Source organism: Salvelinus sp. IW2-2015, linkage group LG27, assembly GCF_002910315.2.
Source record: "Salvelinus sp. IW2-2015 linkage group LG27, ASM291031v2, whole genome shotgun sequence".
NCBI lineage: Eukaryota > Metazoa > Chordata > Actinopteri > Salmoniformes > Salmonidae > Salvelinus > Salvelinus sp. IW2-2015.
This window is the reverse complement of record NC_036867.1, coordinates 34,509,093-34,516,657: the sequence shown is the minus strand read 5'-3', so window position 1 is coordinate 34,516,657 and position 7,565 is coordinate 34,509,093. Positions and strand designations below refer to the sequence as shown.

The 7,565-nt window shown below is 39.4% G+C and overlaps 1 pseudogene; it reads right to left on the bottom strand.

The window, feature by feature from the left end:
- Positions 1 to 1,446: 1,446 nt before the first annotated feature.
- The window catches only part of LOC111953304 (RNA-binding motif, single-stranded-interacting protein 1-like), a 23,585-nt pseudogene continuing 17,466 nt past the window's right edge, over positions 1,447 to 7,565 (bottom strand).

Here is a 7,565-nt window from a genome sequence, read left to right as displayed (position 1 = left end):
TTATACTCGTGAGTAAATATTCCATAACTACAGGTGGCAGTATATCACCAACCTTATCTTTATACCTGTTCAAAACAACACATTCTAGATGGCAGTGTGCACTCTTTCAGTTTGTTTACCAACTCAGAAGTAGTAGAAGAAATGTACTTCAAAATGGAGRTGGCTTCAATGGAGCTGCCCGTGCTCTCACAGACGGCATAATGTGATAAATACAATGATGTGATGTCTATCTAAGTCTATGTTTTGAACATAGCCCTATGTGAAAAGCCTATGGGTCAAAAGTAATGCACTACATAAAGAAAAGGGTGCGATTTGGTCCGCAACTTTTGTGTTCTTCTCTGGTGAAGCGGGCTGGACCTGCAAACCCAGCCATACCAGCCCAGACAGAACTCTGAGGTAGATAAAACCAGTCACACATGACCACACATGGTCAAGATGACCATTAGAGCAAAAATTTAAATTTTCTTTAAAGACAACCCCGTCAATTTAGCGTAAAGTAAAACAGATTGTAATTTCATCATTAAAGTTAAGCATTTTCTATTAATATTACTGTATCTGTTGAAGTAAAAAATAGCAGAGAAAAAAATGTAACCGCCTTGACGTTACCTCACAATTTCAAGCTTGCATTTCTTTTTAGATCTATTTGTGTTTTTTATTTCAATTGTAGGCTATTTTGTCTTAATTAGGGAGATGAGATCAGTATGTGTAGCATTTGATGGAGGTCAACATCCCTGGCTGTGTGTGAAATATGACAAAACCAGACACCTACACTGTCAAAGTCTAAAGAGACCTTACTATGGACTGACAGTAGTTCTAATTAAGAGTGGCTGTTCTTTTTAATGTAGCCTGGTTAGACCAGGCTGAATACTGTGATCACCATGAAGTGAAACAGTGAAACGTCAGGGAATCAGTTTGGATTCTGCCAGGCTATGTAAAATGACTATTATGATGTTAGCGGAAGGCACATTATCCAACCCATCATCTATTTGGCAAAACATCTGCTTCTTTATCAGTTCTCTATTCATAGATTGATTGACAGCTGCCAAACGGCCAATTCTACATATTTAATCTGATACAGAAAATCATGTCAGACATTAACCCTAAAAGCCTAATTGAATGATAATATCTTATAAAGACCAAAAATAAAAACCAGTAACACCTCACCAAGTGAACACTTTTTGCAAGCAACATTTCTTTCATCATATATCTTGGCTAATAAACTACCTATAAAACCCATTGGAAATCTCTTTTCCCTTAAGTCAACAGATTCCACGAAAAAAAAAATCTATCTCATGCATCTTTTAACATCACGCTGTAGGCTACTTGTCCCATTGCATCCACTTGGAGAATCCGTGGTAAAAAATACACGTCTTTTCGTTTATCAAAATAAAACATTTTTTCCTGTTTTGAAGGGGGGGAATAATTGTTGGTTTTGTCCATTTTTACACCTCTGTCTTCGTTTTACACACCATAGTATCATTGCTGTTGGTTCCATCATACACAGTTGTTTGGTTGAAGCTGTGCAAAAGAGTTCTTACTGAAGTCTGGTCTGGTCCAATCAGGAGAGGCTGTGACTGTGACATCATGAGTCAGCGCCCACAGCTTCCATTACTGCTCACAGAAGTCACCTGACAATACACAACACAATCAGGATCACTACTCCTACTATGAGCAGTGCTACAGTATAATTAAAACTATCACTTCCATCTCATATAGGGACTCATAAGGAAGCACATACCTTATCGTTACTTGCTCTGTTGACTGTAGGGAGACGAATTGTTGGACGAATCCACTTGTTGCTGTGAACCATTTTCCTGAAGAGGGAAAAACTGTGTAACTTCACATCTTAATATCTGGTATTAGCACCATCAAGTAAGTAATGGTATGGGATGTCAAAATTGATGTAAAATGTCTGTACTCATGATGAGACATGGATGAATGAGAGATCAACACGATGAGATGGCAAAGACGAACCTCGGAACTTACGGCTGTCTGCTGCATGTGGGCGTACTGAGGAATATAGGCTGCCTGGACTGCAGCGTTGGCTGAAATATACTGCTGTCACAAGGAAAACAACAATATATTAGATTAGCTCAAATCGTGATTTAAGAGATACTGTACCCCTCAGAAGTTAGCCAACTCATTTTCACCCAATCCCAAACCACCACCTATTCCTTAGCCTCTGTGCACTTTAGATCTGAGTTTGCATCAGGTAAAATGAGACTAACTAAATTGCACCTCCCCTTTCCCAGAATCCCCCTCACCGCTCCACTGCTGCCCAATGAGAGATGGCCCATCTGCTGTGTCATGACTGCGGTGGGCTGCATTGTCATGGTGTGGTCCACAGAGGGCGACATTACAGCCTGCTGTAGCAGAGAGAGAGAAAGAGAGAGAGAGAGATAGAGAGAGAGAGAGAAAGATTATAATTCTAGAATCAATACAAGGTCATCCTCATACTCAAATCCATTGAGGATCAATGGAAGGTCTGCAGACAAAAATATCTGGCTTTAAAATGATTGGAATTTGTGGTTAGGTTTAACTGTAATAACTCATTCATAACACTGATTCGGTACAGAGCTGAACAGGGACTGGTTACACTTAATTACATTAACAAGTCTAACAAATGTTGGTTATTTAAAAAAAAATTGAAACAACTAATTGACCGACATCGGTTCAATTATTTTAATTCCATTTTGTTCATTTTTTTTTGGTGACCTCGATGTGCAGATTCTGTAGAGATAAATCAGATCAAGCCTGAATTGTGCAATATAGTAGGGAGTTGCAGTTTCAAACAGGCCAATATTCTACATAGTTTAGCGAAGAAAACATGATAATTAACTACAATGACCATAATCCATTGTGTGCCCAGTTTAAACTTGTCCGATCTGTGCGGAGCAGACATGGAGACAGAGAACAGAGAACAGAGAACGAGAGGGATAGAACGGAGAAGCTTCGCGAGCTTGAAAATGCAGGATCTAAGTGATTGATAGTTGGTTTTCAGCAGTCGTAAAAGTATGCCTTATTTACTTTGAAGAACTACTAAAATAGTGATTTTGTCAGACAATATTGGCAGCAGCTTTATAGAGATGAGATAATGACTTGGAATTAAATAATAAAGTCATCAAATAAAGAATTTTATTAAACTATAGTAATGTGAATAAATGATGGTTAATAAGTGATAAGCAGTAATGGTCAGTCACTACCATCAATAATAGTTATATTCTGTGTTGTTACAGTATTCAACCCACATACTGCATAGTGCATTTAATGTAAAAAAATAAATAAAAAATAAATAAAAATAAAACCGTGATTATTTTGTAATAATCTAAAAGAAACTGAAACAATCTCAAAAAGCACTAATCGCTCAGCACTAACCAAGTGTAACTTGTGACTTCAAGTTAGTTCGATTAATCAGACAAGCTCAGCACCCCCCAAAAATACATATTTTTTAGGCCTCAAGGCCATCCGTATAAGCCAAAAGACCTTGAGGGAATGTACCATTTCCTTCTCAAAATGGGGGGAAATAGACACAGACACTTGTTCTACTTGAAACCATCTGCTGAGAGATGCAAATCGTTCAGTCATAAGACCGTGTCTGCTGCAGGCATTTCCTGTTGGCTCCATACAGCAGTGGGAGCAGAGAACTAGAGGCCAGAGAGGCACAGATGTATCTCGGTCCCAAATTACACCCTTTTCCCTCAAACTCAACTCTGGACCATTTTTCATTGTTCCCCTCTAATCAGGGACTGATCTAGACCTGGGACACCAGGTGGGTACAATTAATTATTAGGCAGAACATAAAACCAGCAGGCTCTGGATCTAGTAGGGTAAGAGTTGAATACCCCTTTCCTGTTCCCTACATAGTGCACAACTTTTGACCAGAGCCCAGAGTCAGTTAGCTACAGGAAAAGAGAGCTCTCTGATTTTGTCTCAGGCTCTGGTCAAAAGTAGTGCACTATATAGGGAATAGGGTGCAAATTCAGACGCAACCTTAATCCACCGTGTCACATCCAGATGATAAAAGGAAAAGAGCTCAAGAGCTTAAACTCACCAGGGGAGGTTCCCCTTTAAATACTAATCAAAACAATTGATTTGTTCCGCACTCACTGAAATATGAGGGAATGTTCCGGTTCCCAGAACTGGGCTCGGGCTCGGCTCTGTTTTGTTCTGTTCTCTTCCCACACAGATTTTGGGGGTGTTTATTCTGCAGCGTCAGCAGAACGCGCTGATTAAAGTAACACATTCTGGTTTTGAATCAGGGTATTTGTAACTGAGGTAACATGTCATATGTCAGCCTCTCAACAAATACTATCAGTGGAATAAGATATATACAGGGGCGAAACTGACTTTTAACAAGGCACACCTGTTAATTGAAATGCATTTCAGGTGACTACCTCATGAAGCTGGTTGAGAGAATGCCAAGAGTGTGCAAAGCTGTCATCAAGGCAAAGGGTGGCTATTTGAAGAATCTCAAATATAAAATATATTTTGATTTGTTTAACACTTTTTTGGTTACTACATGATTCCATATGTGTTATTTCATAGTTTTGATGTCTTCACTATTATTCTAGAATGTAGAAAATAGTAAAAATAAAGAAAAACCCTTGAATGAGTAGGTGTTCTAAAACTTTTGACCGGTAGTGTATATGTCCCCCCACTTCTAAAACCAAAGTTGCGCCCCTGGATATATATATATTTTTTTTAATCCACTATGTTTTTGTATATGGGAAGTAGCCGACTAACTGTATTATTAGTCGTATGTATGAGATACGCATGGTATAAATCRTCCAATTAAATGTTTACTTGCAGTATGTCTGTAGTCTACATGCATAGCGCTATGAATTGAGTAAGAATTAGTTTCTTTCACTGTGTGTTTTGTACCAGGGTAGGGTAGTACTCCATTTGTGGCAAAATGGTCTGACACATATTTTCTAGCACTGTGTGTGTGGAGTAAGAAAGACATTTCATTTCTCTTACCGGGTGTTGCATGATGTAAGGCTGGTGGGCCATCCAGGAAGGATTCTGTATCTGCCACATGAAAGGGTAGGGTTAACCTCATGCCACATTCTTCATATTTACATAACATTTACATTTTAGTCATTTAGCAGGCACTCTCATCCAAAGCGACTATCATCTTTTGATCATTTATATTGAATTAACTCCAGGATAAATGATGTGCCTACCTGGTAGGAGGTGACAGGAGACATGTAGGGGGACATGGCTTGCTGAGCCATCATTCTATTGGCCGTTAGGGTGTAGGGAGAGGCATAATAGCCGTTCTGCATAGCAGCTGAGGTGGGGTCGTAGGTGAGAGTCATCCCGCCCTGGTTGGACAAAACAGAACCGTCACACAAAGCCAGATCCTTATCATCTAACCGTTACATTAGCATCACAATACCAACCATTAAATCAGTAATAAATTAAAAAAATAATATAAAAATAAATAAAAAAACGTGAATTATTTGGTAATAATCTAAAAGAAACTGAAACAATCTCAAAAGCTACAATTCGCTCATCACTAACACGTGTAACTTGTGACTTCAAGTTAGCTTCGATTATTCAGGACAAGCTCCAGCAACGCCCCCAAAAATATACATATTTTTTTAGCCGTCAAGGCCATCGTTATATAGCCAAAAGACCTTGAGGGAACATGTCGAACTTCATTCCTTCTCCAAAATGGGGGAAATAGACACAGACACTTGTTCTACTTTGAAACCATTGGCTGAGAATGCAAAATCGTTCGTCTATAAGACGCCGTGTCCTGCTGCAGCATTGTCTGTTGGCTCCATACATGGCGTGGGAGCAGAAGAACTTAGAGGCCAGAAGAGCACAGATTGTATCTCGGTTTCCCAAATTAAACACGCCATTTTCCTCAAACTCAACTCTGGACCATTTTTCATTTGTTCCCCTCTCTAATCAGGGACTGATCTAGACCTGGGACACCAGGTGGGTACAATTAATTATTAGGCAGAACATAAAACCAGCAGCTCTGGATCTAGTAGGGTAAGAGTTGAATACCCCTTTCCTGTTCCTACAAGTGCACAACTTTTGACCAAAGCCAGAGTCAGTTAGCTACAGGAAAAAAGAGAGCTCTCTGATTGTCTGCAGGCTCTGGTCAAAAGTAGTGCACTATATAGGCGAATAGGGTGCAAATTCCAGACGCAACCTTTAATTCCACCGTGTTACATCCAGATGATAAAAGGAAAAGAGCTCAAGAGCTTAAACTCACAGGGGAGGTTCCCCTTTAAATACTAATCAAACAATTGATTTGTTCCGCACTCACTGAAATATGAGGGAATGTTCCGGTTCCAGAACTGGGCTCGGGCTCGGCTCTGTTTTTTCTGTTCTCTTTCCCACACAGATTTTGGGGGTGTTTATCTGCAGCGTCAGCGAACGCGCTGATTTAAAGTAACACATTCTGGTTTTGAATCAGGGGTATTTGTAACTGAGGTAACATGTCATATGTCAGCCTCTCAACTAAATACTATCAGTGGAATAAGTATATACAGGGGCGAAACTGACTTTTACAAGGCACACCTGTTATATTGAAATGCATTTCAGGTGACTACCTCATGAAGCTGGTTGAGGAGAATGCCAAGAGTGTGCAAAGCTGTCATCAAGGGCAAAGTGGGTGCTATTTGAAGAATCTCAAATATAAATATATTTTGATTTGTTTAACACTTTTTTTGGTTACTACATGATTCCTATATGTGTTATTTTCATAGTTTTGATGTCTTCACTATTATTCTAGAATGTTAGATAAATAGTAAAAATAAAGAAAAACCCTGAATGAGAGGTGTTCTAAAATTTTGACCGGTAGTGTATATGTCCCCCCACTTCTAAAACCAAGTTGCGCCCCTGGATATATATATATTTTTTTAATCCACTATGTTTTTGTATATGGGAATGTAGCCGGACTAAATGATTATTAGTCTATGTATGAGATACGCATGGTATATAAATCTTCCAATTAAATGTTTTACTTGCAGTATTGTCTGTAGTCTACATGCCATAGCGCTATGAATTGAGTAAGAATTAGTTTCTTTCACTGTGTGTTTTGTACCAGGGAGGTAGTACTCCATTTGTGGCAAAATGGTCTGACACATATTTTCTAGCACTGTGTGTGTGGAAGTAAGAAAGACATTTCATTTCTCTTACCGGGTGTTGCATGATGTAAGGCTGGTGGGCCATCCAGGAAGGATTCTGTATCTGCCACATGAAAGGGTAGGGTTAACCTCATGCCACATTCTTCATATTTACATAACATTTACATTTTAGTCATTTAGCAGGCACTCTCATCCAAAGCGACTATCATCTTTTGATCATTTATATTGAATTAACTCCAGGATAAATGATTGTGCCTACCTGGTAGGAGGTGACAGGAGACATTGTATGGGGGACATGGCTTGCTGAGCCATCATTCTATTGGCCTAGGGTGTAGGGAAGGCATAATAGCCGTTCTGCATAGCAGCTGAGGTGGGGTCGTGGTGAGAGTCATCCCGCCCTGGTTGGACAAAACAGAACCGTCACACAAAGCCAGATCCTTACATCTAACCGTTACATTT